At 46.5% G+C, this 14,885-nt stretch overlaps 1 long non-coding RNA gene across 1 annotated transcript in view; it reads left to right on the top strand.

Annotated features, from left to right (window-relative positions):
* Positions 1 to 14,437, top strand: part of LOC144825207 (uncharacterized) — a 31,272-nt gene extending 16,835 nt beyond the window's left edge. Inside the window, exons 2-3 of the long non-coding RNA XR_013609336.1 lie at positions 13,595 to 13,895; positions 14,298 to 14,437. This is a non-coding gene — a long non-coding RNA (uncharacterized LOC144825207). The remainder of the gene's footprint in view (positions 1 to 13,594; positions 13,896 to 14,297) is intronic.
* The last annotated feature ends 448 nt before the right edge of the window (positions 14,438 to 14,885 follow it).

Raw genomic sequence — 14,885 nt, 5'->3', positions numbered from 1 at the left:
CTCTTCCCTTCCTCATATTACACGAAGATTTCATACGGAGGACCCTATTTTTGTAAACACCTGTTGTTCTGGTTGAATGACACTATTTGGAACAGTTGTTTTATTTTACATGTTCCCTGGTGTTTCCACGAAGCTGAGCCTGCTCCAAACACTGGTAAGAGATATTGTAAATGTCATGGCAGGACATGGTTACTGATTCCGGGAAAGTGATGTTAGTACATATACTGTGAAGTGTGTGTCTTTTGTCTTGCAGAGGTGCAGAAGCGTGGAGGAGGGAGCTGGGTCCTATCGTTATACACAGGGTGGAAGACTTGGTGTCTCCTCAAAATACCACCCTCTTTTCAGGTTCATTGGCATACTCATAGTTGGTACCTTGTGAGTGGCCGGTGGGCAGGAGAAGGGGATTGGTGCATGCTACGTTCCTGCAGTGCACGGGCCGGGTGGATCCCAACAGAATAACGAGCCCACGTTAAATAGCACTGCCCGGACGAGCATGGATGAGGACGGGAACCCATTAGGTGGGGGTACGGGTGGTCCCTCTATGCAGGACATAATGGGGGCAGTACAGGCATTGCAGGCTCAGGTACAGGATTTACAGCAGGAGAATGTGGGTTTGAAACAAGAGCTTGTGGCGGTGAGGGCTAGAGAGCAGTTGCATCACAGGGGGCCGGGTCCTGTTATACTGCCTGCTACCTTTCAGTATGGTGGTACATCAGGACAAAGTCAGGCTGGGAGTAGCATTCCCATAGCGGTAACAGTGGCGTCTCCTGTTGCTGTGCCTTTAGCCCCACCTGAGCGGTTTACTGGGGATAGCGACAAATTCGGGATGTTTATGAACCAGTGCCAGCTTCACTTTATGTGTAGACCGAGTGCTTTCCCTGATGACTCAGCGAAAGTCGCCTTCACGATATCGTATTTGGCTGGTAACGCTGCTCAGTGGTCTATTCCCTTAGTGGAAAGCGACGATCGTGTGCTCTATAACTATTCAGCATTTAAGGAATTGATGCGGGGTTTGTTCGCCAAGCATGCGTTTATGCAGGCGAGTGATGCAGAGCTCCTGAAATTGCGGCAGGGTAGGCAGGATCTATTGACTTATATTGCCTCCTTCAATCGGCTGATATCCGAGACTCACTGGCCAATAGAAAAAAGGACATCCCTGTTTTATCAGGGTCTTTGCGAAGAGCTTAAAGACATTGTATCACAGGTGGTGAATCCGCCTGAGGATTGTGCGGCGTTTATTGACCTTGTAGTCAAGTTAAATCATCGGGTGTCTGAGCGGCGTGGAGAACGCAGTCGGTTCCAAGCTTCCAAGGGTAGTTATGTGAAAGCTGAGGCAAAGCCAGTGGGGGAGAGTAAGACAGCGCCTGAACCTATGGAAATAGGAGGGGTGAGGGGACCGTTGACCCCGGAAGAGAAAAAGAGGAGGAGAGAGAAGAATCTATGTTTGTATTGTGGACAGGGAGGTCATTTCGCTAGGGAATGTCCTGTGAAGCCGTCAGGTGTAGGATATGGCAAGAAAGTAGCATGTATACAGGTGGGTGGTCATATGTGTCAAGAGGAGAAACGGAACAAACAGTATGAGGTTTTGGGAGCCTTAGACCAAGCCCCTAGACATTTTATTATCAATGCCCATCTGTTACTTTCGGTACAGAACCATGTTCCTGTGTCTGTATTGCTGGATTCCGGTGCTACTGGAAATTTCATAGATATTTCTATGGCAGAGAAATTGAAGATCCCTTGTTCATATAAAGAGCAGCTGGAACCAGTGAGGGCTATTGATGGGACTGAGTTGACATCTGGTTGTATCACTCGTCAGACTGTTCCCATTAGGTTGTTGTGTGAGAATGGGCATTCTGAAGTAGTGGTTTTTGATCTGATAGATGCCCCCTCTTTTGGGTTGGTGTTGGGGGTTCCCTGGTTACAGGAGCATAACCCTAGGATTGACTGGGTACAGAGGCTGGTGACACTGGATTCTGTGTATTGCCTAAAACATTGTTATAATGAGGCTAGGGAGCGGATTTACCCTTTGTCTTGTGCTGTGGCTGATTTGAGACCGGTCCCGCCACAGTATTCTGCATTTAAGGATGTTTTCGACAAGGGTAGTGCTCAGGGTCTTCCCCCGCATCGGTCTTATGATTGTAAGATCGATTTGGTACCAGGGGTTCCGCTGCCGTGTAGCCGCATATATGCATTGTCAGAACCTGAAGAACTACATCTTAAAGAATACATTGATGAGATGTTGCGGTTGGGATTCATCCGTCCCTCTTCCTCGCCTGTGTCATCGGCCATATTTTTCATTCCAAAGAAGGAAGGGTCTTTGAGGGCTTGTGTAGATTATAGAACTTTGAATACGGCTACAGTGAAGAACAGGTACCCTCTTCCACTTATCTCCGTGTTACTGGATCAGCTCCGCAAAGCGGTGGTGTTTACCAAATTGGATTTGCGGGGTGCCTACCATCTTATTCGGGTCCGACCCGGAGATGAGTGGAAGACGGCTTTTAAAACCAAATATGGCTTGTATGAGTACACCGTTATGCCGTTTGGCTTATGTAATGCGCCAGCGGCATTTCAGTTTTTTATTAACGAGGTCCTCAGTGAATATCTAGATCAAACGGTAATCGTCTATTTGGACGATATTCTTGTCTATTCCGAGAATGAAACTGAACATACTGCACATGTACTACAAGTGCTACAGAGATTGCAGGAACACCAACTATATGCAAAGCTGGAGAAGTGTCAGTTCAGTACTCCCGAGGTGGAGTTCCTGGGGTTTATAATCTCGGCGGGAGGGGTTCGGATGGACCCAAAGAAGATACAGGCCATTGTGACCTGGCCGGTACCGACTACCGTGAAGCAGATTCAGGTGCTACTAGGTTTTGCCAATTTCTATCGGCGATTTATTTCACATTTCTCTGACATCGTGGCACCCATGACCCGCCTATTGAGGAAGGGTGTTCCTTTTGATTGGTCCAGTGAGGCTCAGGACGCCTTTCGGTTGTTGCTTGAGCAGTTTACATCGGCACCTGTGTTGGTGCATCCTGATTCTGCCCTGCCGTACTTTGTAGAAACCGACGCTTCTATGTGTGCGGTGGGTGGTGTGTTGTCCCAACGTGATGAAGCCACTGGTCATATGCACCCCATTGCCTTTTTCTCTAAAACCCTGTTGCCGGCGGAGCGTAACTACACTGTGGCAGAAAGAGAATTGCTGGCGGTGAAATTGGCTTTTGAAGAATGGCGCCACTACTTATGGGGGGCTCGGCATGTTATCACCATCTACACCGACCATAAAAATCTGGAGTTCTTCCGTTCTGCTAGGGCATTAACACCTCGCCAGATGCGGTGGGTTCTGTTCTTTAATGAGTATGAATTTGTCATTACGTATAGACCTGCAGCCCAGCAGATCAAATCCGATGCCCTTTCTCGGATTCATGTTGATCCCAGGGAAGAAGGTTCCATGAGTACAGGTAGGCCTATGATTGAGGCAGAAAGGATCATAGGGGCTTTGACTATCAATGACTTTCCTGCAGTGGTGAAAGAGCGGTTGATCGGGGTCCGGTTGAGGAAGTACGAGGTGTACAAGCGGGCTGCGAGTGCTGAGGGCGATGTGCCAGGGACACTCAACCCCCCTCCTGAGACCCATGGTGCAGATAGCGCCTAATTTTAAAGTGCCAAGACACTCCATAACTAGGAGTGATTTTTCGGAATGAGCAATTGCTCTTCCTATTTTTATGCACTTTAAACACTTTTTTTCATTTTCACTTTCACGTCCCCAGGTTAGGGTGGACGATTAGAGAGTCCATACCGCCGGGGTTTAACATTGTCCTGATGAATGCCTAGGTAAATTTAAACCAACACTAAGGCTGAAACATGTTGACTAAGTTATCTCTGAATTAAACCATCCATTACCTTGGCTTTATAATTCAGACACATAGAACTCTTTTTACTGTGTGCTAGGGATCATTAATAAAAATTTTTGTAGATACCCTTTAGACACTTTTAAAGTTTAATTTAACCCTCCAACACACCCATCACACAATACCAGCTCCGCAGTCTCCTGGCGTCGCAGCACACCGAAGAGGCATTAGGTCTCTTCGGTGGGGCCCGATGATGAAGCATGACACTGACTAGGTCGGTGTGTGAGGGCTTTCTTTTCAAACCCAAATAGGGTGTGAACTTCTCGAGTCTTTGAGGCTCCATTTAAGTGGCTTACAAGAGACATTAACCTCTCTTCCTTTGTTTATTGAAAGAGCGGTTGAGTCAGTTGGATCTGGCTCCATGGTTGTCATTGCCCCAGGTTGTAGTAAAGGAGGGCTTGTTGTATCATGAGAGTCAATTGTTTATTCCCCCTGTATTGAGGGAAGTGGTATTGGAGTGGTGTCATTCCTCTGCCCTGGTGGCACATCCAGGAATACGGAAAACGAAGGACTTGTGTATGAGGTGGTTTTGGTGGGAGTCTATGGCTAGCGATGTACAGGGATATGTGCAAGCCTGCCCTATATGTGCCATCAACAAGCCCTCGCACTGTAAGCCCTCTGGGCTTCTGCAACCTTTGGAGGCACCTCCTGCCCCTTGGCACACCATAAGTATGGATTTTGTGACCGATTTACCATCTGTGTCTGGATACACTGCCATTTTGGTGGTGGTGGATTCATTCACAAAAATGGCGCATTTTATTCCGCTTGCCAAAATCCCTACGGCAAAGGAAATGGCTGTGGTCTTTCTGTCCTCGGTTGTGCGGTTACATGGCTTACCGACTGTGATAGTATCTGACAGGGGAGCTCAGTTCGTGTCCCATTTTTGGACTGAGCTTTGTTTAGTGCTCAAGACCGAGATACGAATGTCTTCGGTATACCATCCTCAGTCTGATGGTCAGACTGAGCGGGCAAATCAGACCATGGAGCAATACTTGAGGTGCCGTGTTACATCTTTGTCATGTGATTGGGTGACAGCTTTACCCATAGCGGAGTTTGCCTATAACAACAGTCTGCATTCCGCTTTGGGCATGACACCGTTTTATTGCTCACTGGGGTATCATCCCAGAGCAGTAGCTATCCAACCTACGGGTCGCGTGCCAGCCATAGACGATGTGTGTGGGCGACTGAGAGACATCTGGGGTTTGGCTAGGGTAAACCTACAGGACGCCAAGATCGCTATGAAAGCACAAGCGGATAAACATCGAGTCCCTGCTCCCTCTTATAAGGTGGGGGATCTAGTGTGGCTAGCTTCTCGCAATCTGAGATTGCAGGGTTCACGCAAGTTGCAGCCTCGGTTTGTGGGTCCTTTTCCAGTGATTCAGGTGATTAATCCGGTGGCTATGAAGCTCAGGCTGCCACAAGACTACGGGGTTCATCCCGTGTTTCATACGTCATCGTTGAAACCATACATTCCCTCGGTTCAGGTGTTGCCCCCTCCTCCTCCTCTGGTAGTGGATGGACTGGTGGAATTCGAGGTTTACGCTATCCTCGATTCTAAGCGTGTCAGGGGCCGCCTTTTCTATCTGGTTGACTGGAAAGGATACAACCCTGAGGATAGGACTTGGGAGCCAGCTGGGGCGGTGCATGCACCCCGTTTGGTTCGATTGTTCCATAGACAACATCCCTTAAAACCCCGTCGGGTGGGGAGGATCATTGGGGGGGTACTGTTAGGATCTGGGGGCTAGTCCTCTTTCAGTGACCATGTGCTGACATCACATGATCTGCCAGCAGTGGAATAAAAGTTGGTCCTACCTTTACTTCCTTGCTCGTTATTGCCATTTGTGTGGGTTCCTGATCCCTTGGCTGCTGTTTGCCGGCTGGCTTGTCTGCTGTTATTTCTGATGTTCCTGGTATTCCTCACGGGCTCGTGAGAAGTATTTTTGTTCCTGCCTTGGACCCCTGGTTGTTTTCCTTCCCCGTCTTAGTTAGATAGGTTACTCCGTCCCATTTTTCATTTTTTTCCCTTCCTCGTTTTGTTACCAGTATTTGTGATTGAGCCTTAGTTTTCGGGGGCTCCCGTTCACTTAGCGCTTTGTTGCATTTTTGTCCCCTTGTTGGAGGTTGGGGGAGGAGAGGACGCGATATTGTTTTCGGAGCGTTATGCTCCGCTTTCGCGCATCCTCACTTGGATGCCTCTTCGCCTCGTTGTAGCGGAAGTGACGTTTTGGGTCATTCCGCGAAGGGTTTTGTTGCCAGATACTGGGTTACTCGGTATTCCGAGTGGATTGCTTCCTATCCCTTTCCCTTTGCGACCTGTAAGAAAACGCAGAGGTTTTTTTTGGGGTACATGCTATTTATTGTTGCGTGCCCTTTTTTCCCCTCTTCCCTTCCTCACATTACACGAAGATTTCATACGTAGGACCCTATTTTTGTAAACACCTGTTGTTCTGGTTGAATGACACTATTTGGAACAGTTGTTTTATTTTACATGTTCCCTGGTGTTTCCACGAAGCTGAGCCTGCTCCAAACACTGGTAAGAGATATTGTAAATGTCATGGCAGGACATGGTTACTGATTCCGGGAAAGTGATGTTAGTACATATACTGTGAAGTGTGTGTCTTTTGTCTTGCAGAGGTGCAGAAGCGTGGAGGAGGGAGCTGGGTCCTATCGTTATACACAGGGTGGAAGACTTGGTGTCTCCTCAAAATACCACCCTCTTTTCAGGTTCATTGGCATACTCATAGTTGGTACCTTGTGAGTGGCCGGTGGGCAGGAGAAGGGGATTGGTGCATGCTACGTTCCTGCAGTGCACGGGCCAGGGTGGATCCCAACAGCAGGGAACATACCAGAACTCCCTGGACTCTTCCAGAAGCCCCTGCCCCCAGACCCTTCCAGAGACTTCCACCACTTTCTAGCCCCTGGACTGTAGAATATATAAGGGAGGGTCCTGGCCTCACATTCTTGTTACACTGCTGGACCTGGAAGAATCCCTGCTGGAGTGAGGACTGCTGCGCAAGAGGATTGCCACTGGGAAGGAGGCTGACTGCTCCAAGGAACTGCTGCCCCACAACCTGCTGAGCTGCCCTACTGTCTGCTGATCCTGCCCTGCATGGGAGACTGCAACATCACCACCAGAGTGTCTCCACAACATCCCAAAGGAACTACTTTTCTTTGAACCACATTTTAAGGAAGTCTTCAACCTTTTAAAGATTGCCTTTTTGGGACTGCACCCTTTTTAAGCTAAAGGAAACTACCTGTCCTTGGACCACAGCGTTTTAAAGACTGCCCTTTGGAACAGCAACAACACTCTCAAGATTTGCCCTGCAACGCTGTGCCTGCCCTCAGCACTGCTTGCCCCGTGATCCTCCCGAGGGCTTTGTGATTGCCTCTGCTTCTGGCGCAAGCCGACTGAAACTGGCCCTGAGGTCACCGCCACTGGAATTGGAGCGCACTGTGTAGCGCTGAGAAGCGAAGCGCTGTGTGGCAGGAGGCTCCGTCGTTGCCCCGGACTTGGAGGCACTGTTAAGTGCTGTGCTAAAGGAGCGCTGTGTGGCCGTGACCCCCACCCGTGCAGCGCCTGCTGAGCCCGAGGCCCCAGGGGGAGAAGAGCCTCGCACCCGCGCCCGCAACTACCACCCCAGGTAACGCCTCAGTGCAACCAGGCTGCTGCGCTGGGGCAGGGTGCGGGTTAGCCGGGTACCTGGAGTGTGAGCTTTGTGCTTGGCTGGGAACCGTCCTTCACTGACCGGCCTACGGGGGCATAATTACTTAGTAATTGACACTGGGGCATTTTTTAGCATTACCAGCAGCGCCTGGACATCCGCACTTCCTACGCTGGGAGCATCATTTCTATGAGAGGCACACTTATTACGCTACAAGGGAATTTTTGCCATCCAAGGACACTGTGAGAAAGACATTACCAGCAGGAGCCCTTGGCACACATGAGCTTTTGGTGATTTGATCAGGCCTGGGAACTGCATTCATTTTTATTGGTTATTGATCTTGCTTGGAAACTGGAATCCTTTGTATTATTGATCTTACCCGGACCTGGATTTACCTGCTTTTGGTTCTCGCATAATTTTTAGATAAAGAGATTAATATTCTTATACAAAACTGGTGTGGTGTTCCTCTTGTGAGTGTTTTTACTGTGTCATTGTTGTTGTGTGTTGCACAAATACTTTACACATTGCCTCTGAAGTTACGCCTTTGCTGCTCTGCGCCAAGCTACCAGGTCGGAAGCGGTGGTCCCTACTTGGGCTAGGGTGCATACCCCTGCCAACTAGAGACCCCGGTTCTAACACTGCTGCCCACACCATTTTTTAGGTCACTGAACCTGGAGTAATACATTTAACTATGAGCATTGTGAATGAAATATATTGTTTCTTTCCATGTTTTTTCTTAGGTTCGCAAATTGCAGAAACCTCCTTAAAGAATTGATTTAGGTACAATATAGCCTCTATTTACAATTTTCACTTTTCTGTAGAATACAGATTTCATGCAACAAACGTGAGTAAGGTGGGGATTTGTGCACCCCGTCCTGAAGAAGGAGTTCCCCTCCGAAACATGTTGACGCACACACGAGGTGATGTACATTGTAATACATAAGAACCTCACAACACATCATTTTAACAGTGCCAGCCCGGGGGCCCATTAAACATTTCTTTTGAGTACACCCCACAAGCCAGGTACTTTTTAACCATCACTAAATAACACTCCAAACCCCACCACTCACTTATTATCACAATCAACCTCACACACACCACACATAGTCTTTGTAAAAAGTGCTCCCACGTAAACGTAGGTAGTAGCACACCGCATCCCGTAGAGGGGTGCGAAGACCCCAATGATAAAGCATGACACCAAGGGTCCTTTTGGTGTGTGAGGGGTATTTTAAAAAAACACTATGTGCTCCCCACCATTGTAGGGACCACACACACCCACCAGTTGATTCCATTTGTTTATAAAACTCTGGCCAGGGAGAACAAATCCACATCTTCTCTCTCTCTCTCTCTTTATGTTATTTTCATTTGGATTCACATTTGGATTCACAAGGCTCACCGGACATGCTGTGGTCTTTAAAGCAAATAGATCGAATTTTATGGGTGACTGTGGAAGATTGGATGGAACCGACAGGAAAGTGGTTATAAGCAGAGAGATACATACAATTTAATTAAACACAAGTTGACTAGGCCCAATTTGGGTACTGATTCCAAATAACATGCTATCTGGATGCAAAGTGCACACCTGTAATTAACGATTAAGCAAGGCATGGCAATTACAAAGGTGTGCTATCTGTGCAGTTTATCAAGATTTTAGACAGAGAATCAGAGTAAAGAACTCCTTGCCCATGCTTTTCTCCATTATGAGGTCTACAAACTGATTTTCACAAAGTATTACCGCTTAGAAATCTTCAGGGCGAGAAGCTCGGGATGCACAATTTATATCCGCAATTGTAATGGGGTGCAAATTTCTGTTGTGACATCCATCAGGAATTAGAGCCTTAGAGGCATATTTATGCCGATTTTGTGTCGCGCTTGCACCATGCGATGCAGATTATCAGATTTGCCATCAGTGGTAAACATGGGAAATGCTTCAAAATGCCTCCCCAGGTGAGACGTAACAAAGAGAAATATCTCTTTCTTATACCTCTTTTTTCCACTTCCTACGTCTGCTGCATTCTGCAGCTCATGTAGACAGAGGATAATGCCCCAGAGCATTGGTTTTGTGCAGGAAGGTGTCCATTCCTGCACAAAAATAGTCCTGCATGCAATGCTGGCAGACTTACACCATGATGCAAGGGTGTCTGCATTGACGCTAGGCAGCCAAAAGTGCACTAGCACTAGGAAAGGACAGGAGTGAGCCACATAATGTTAAATACAGCACATTCCTACCTTTTCCCTTTCGCGCAGGGCAGTGCTACATGAGAACAAATGATAAATGTGCCCCCTGGTTTACTATTTTGGTTGCCTGTTCCAACACCTATGACACTGCTTAACTGTCAGACTACTTAACTTTAAGATATGTATATATATCTTGAATTAAGTACAGTAAATCTATAGTTACCTATATATACTTTCCTTATCGATTTTGTGGCTGTCAATATTTTTGTGTTGTACAAGACAGGGGACCCTAGTTATTTAGGATCATTTGAAAGAATAGAGATATACTGAATAGTATATAACCTCTGTCCAGCCGGACAGGAATTTATTAATTAGATACTCTCTGCCCTATTCGCAGTTTCTACGTATCCGTAGAAATTGTTATTTCAAACAAGACTACTTTGCAGAGGCAAAGACACTGAGCCAAAAACTAAGACAACGAGGCTATCCACGTAAATTGGTACGCCGCTCCCTCAAAAGAGCATGGTACTGTCCCAGAGAAACATTGCTAGAACCACGCATAAAAAACAACTCAGAAAGAATTACATGTGTAACAACGTTCTCACCTGCATCCAATGCAATTAGGAAGAGTGTGGTAAAACATTGGCCGGTACTTAATGCAGGGGTCCTTAACTTAGAACGACCAATGTTCGCCTTCAAAAGAGCGAAAAATATAAGGGATCACCTGGTAAGAGCATCACTCCCTCAGCCTGACATAAGAACCACACTAGATGATATGTGGGACTTACCGGCCCTCAAGGGCCATGCCAAGTGTGGTCAGTGTGTCTCCTGTAACTCTACCATTGAGGGCAAGACCTTCTCCTATGGAACAATCAAATATGACAGACAGTACTTCACAAACTGTAATTCCAACAATGTGATTTATGCGATCGTTTGTCCATGTATGTTACTATATATAGGACAAACAAGTCAGAAGGTCAAGCTACGAATAGGACAACACAGGAGCAGAATCCGATGCCAAACAGCCAATGCGCTCCTTGTGGAATACTTCAAAGAAATGAGACACACGGAAGATGACTTCACTTGGACGGTAATAACACAGATCAAAGCCCCTCCACGAGGAGCAGACATTTCTCAAATCTTAAATAAAGAGGAGTTGCATTGGATCCTGAAGACAGACAGTATAAGGAAAGGGCTCAACAGGATTGAAGACTGGACTTCTTTACTATAACCTGTTTATGAAAGCAGGACCGCCTCCTTGTTGAAATCTACCGAACTGTTATAAATGTCTTTGAATATGTTTTTTAGAAAAAGCATGTATGAATCACCACATGTCACATGAGCACTATTGGTCACGCTTTCAAAAATCTCCAAATATCTTTTTCACCACTCCAAGATGTCTGCCCGTTCACGGACTTATTAGTCCCTTCTCTATTTCTGATACCTCTTAAACCCAGTCCCTCCCTCTACCGGCTAGCGATCACCGCCTGAACCCCATTCGGCCTGCCATCGAGCAAGACCCGTTACAGTAAGTAACTCTAGATACCTGAGCCCCTCTCACTCTGACCTTGCAATACACCCCACTCCGACCCCCCTTTAATTACCCCTCTTGCCTTCCCAGCATTCCATTTTGGAAGCCCGGCAGCACCGCATTCCAGATCCAGTCATCCAAGTTATCAAGTAAGCCACAATCTATCCGTCTGGATATTCGCCAATTTTAGAATGTTGTTTTGCTAACTACCCCTCCCCTTACTCCTTAGTTTCAGGTTAACTCCCCGTGCTGACCGACTTTAAGTGAGTATTATGGCCGCACTTTTTATGAGCTCGGGTTACTTTAAATGAAATGGCTTAAGTAATGCGGTCTATTTTCCCGCACATTTAGACGCCGTGCGAAATTCCCGCGGCCTTTTACGATTAATCTAAATCAACCCACTGCTGGAATACGGCTACAGTATTCAGCCCTACCAGGTATGACCCGGTCGACCGCGGTAGCCCCCGCACTCCCTCTTCTCCACCTCCTTGTACCCAGTTCACTGCGCCGTTTTAATTTTCACCGTGCCGTTCACTTGTATTTTTTATGTCTTTACCATAAAGTTGTCACGGCTTTACGCATAGCTCCACCCGTGAGTACGAATATGAGTACAAAATAAATACCGATGAACAGAAACAACTTGAAAAGACATGCATGCATGCGCCCTCATGAAAGTCTTCAATAACTAATGCTACAAACCACGAAAAACACCCCTAGTGGTTCCACTAGAGGAAACCGGTCCAAATGATTTTTTAATCCACCAATATCACTCGCACTCTTGTGTAGAAAGCCCAACACGGAAACTCTTTAAGGTGAACGCATGCTACTACCGACACGACCTACAACTATCACCAATGTTTTTTTTAAAAATAACCATGTCACTTCTAAACCTTGACACTAGCACCAGACTATATATTAAGTCATGCCTAGCGTTCTAAAGGAAATTTTTCTGTTTATGTTTTTTCCTTTTTCTCCCCTTGTATTTATGTGAATCGCAAAAGTGGTTATGTAACATGTGCAATATAATCTTAAGACAAACATGACTTAAATAGCTTTGTCCTGAAGATGATGCATGTATCTTTGAATTGCATCGAAACGTCGTCGACTTTAAAAGCACCATATGTTGCTATGAATTCACAGTAATGTTGCCAACAATGGGTTGCTAGAAATGAATCTTAGTCTGTGATACTGAGTACTAGTGCAGACCGCCTTGTGCGCTTTCCACATGAATTCTTGTCACTTGCTTTGTCTTGCTTTCTGTGGGTCACAGGTCGTGCCCACTTTTGTATTGATGAAAAAATGAACTATCACAAAATATCTAATTAATAAATTCCTGTCCGGCTGGACAGAGGTTATATACTATTCAGTATATCTCTATTCTTTCAAATGATCCTAAATAACTAGGGTCCCCTGTCTTGTACAACATACTACCGCCCAAGGACCCTAGTGCTATTCCTTCGGGTTTCCCTTGTCTCAAAAACAGAGTCAATATTTTTGTAGCACAACATGAGTATTCTGGTACCATGCTGATTTTAATGCCATGAAAGGTTATAACAATAAATTATAGAATACCTAATCACAAGTCATGGTATAGCAGCAAATATGTGCCCTCTGGCGCCTTGCCCATTTTTCCACATCAGCACAAGGCTTCCCCACTGCAGCTCCTATTATCACTCTAATATCCTCTTCAATTATTTTGTAAATTAACCCATTTAGGCCAAAACCATTAGGCTGATATTTTCTGCAAAAATTCTAATTGTGTCCCTAAATAGAAAAAGTCATTTATATTAAGCCAGGTATTGTCATTCCATGCTCAGTTATCCAATCTCATGGCTGCCACAAGAAAACGAGTCCCAGATATTGCAGGAGTGTCAGCTATGCCATGTTGTGCCCCTCCTGTTTCCTTCATTTGCCAACTGGGCCATGATGTGCCACATTACCCTCAAAGGACCTCTTGCAATTTGTGCCTTTGCCCCCCCCTTCTAGTTCTACTAAAAGTTGCTTGTCTTCCTTCATATGCCAGGCATATCATAACATGTATGTTCGCCATATACTGTCCATGCTAAGATATGCATATTCCAAATCCCTATAAGCTGACTATCTCATTTTGTGCCACTTCCCCATGCGACAGCACTGAACTAATATGCATCCATCTGCCTGACATACCAGTCATATCACACACACACCCCAGACACACACATACACCCTCCACACACACACACACACACACTCTCTCTCTCTCTCTCTCTCTCTGTCTGATGGCGAAGGTTAAACGACAAAACATACCCACCTCTCCTATCTTCCTACAGTGGGACCACGACCCGAGACCGGAAGTGGGAGGAGGTGACCTCGGAAATCCTTTACCGGAACCAATTAAAGGGAGAGGGAACGAAGGAGGGGCGTCTTGGACCAACAAGGGAGAGAGGACCCGCGGGAAGCAGAGCGAGGAGGATAGGAGAAACAAAGATGGTGAATTCGGGAGAAGGAACGAGGAAGAACTGCAGAACGAAGATGACATCGGAGAGGACGAGGAAGCTAAAGAGCGGTGGAACGCGGAGTGGTGGTGGCCACCGGAGGAGGTTGGAGAGCAGCCGCGTTGCGGCAGAGCCGGTGAGTATCAGGGTCTCCAGGGACAGTGGGGGAGGGTACGAGGGAGGTAGGAGGTAGGCGAGTTAACGGGTATAGTTAAATAACTCATAAAACTCATGACTACACTCGTATGTAACAACAACCCCGTGTTTGTTCTGAGCCTTGACGCACACCCTTATCACCTTTGTTTCACTAAGCCTTACTTCTCATCACCTGCTAGCCCTGGCCTTGTTAACGGATCAGGTACTTCCGCTCTATCCTACACATGAGAGAACGTCCCCTCTGCTGTTATCTACTTTGATTTGGAACGCTCTAGCCCCTTAAAGTGCAACACTCTTGGGTGTGGTGACGGTCATACCTATCTTCACAATTTCCCTCCCTTACAACAGTGATTGACGGCTCCCTTTTCTCCTCTTTTATAAGCCTCCGGGGTGACACCAACGTGTCAGAAGAGCCGGGTCTGTTTACCTCCGATCCCCAGCCCAGTGCTACAAGAACGGACCACCGGGAAGAGAGCGACGGAACATCAGAAGCTCCATCTGTTACCTCAACCACTGATAATAAAAAGCGCACCTTCGGAGAGTATATTCAGCCTCTGCGTTTGTTTATCCAACCTGCCCTCCCACAATGAGCCTCACAATTTGCGACCCCATTGGGAATCGCAAATAGTGGTAAACACACTGTTGTACATCCAGTTTTGCGAGTCGTAAATTGTGAGTCGCAGAATTGCTGATTGTATATATGGCCCATAGTGTGCTATGACTGTGTCTCCTACAGCTAACCATTTGTACTGCCTCAAACTTGTGGATGATAGTAGAGTCTACTCATAGTATGATTGTGAAGTGATCAACATAGTATGTGCATGGGAACACAGTCTCAAACTGGCAGTCTACATATGCTACATCAAAAACTGTATCCACATCTGAAATCCACAAGAAGATCTCATATCACACATACAAATCCTACATATAATGTAATGATATTATATACATATAATACTTTGCCAGTGCA

The sequence above is a fragment of the Lissotriton helveticus genome, chromosome 3_1, assembly GCF_964261635.1.
Source record: "Lissotriton helveticus chromosome 3_1, aLisHel1.1, whole genome shotgun sequence".
Taxonomy (NCBI): Eukaryota; Metazoa; Chordata; class Amphibia; order Caudata; family Salamandridae; genus Lissotriton; species Lissotriton helveticus.
This window is presented reverse-complemented; position numbering and strand designations above follow the sequence as displayed.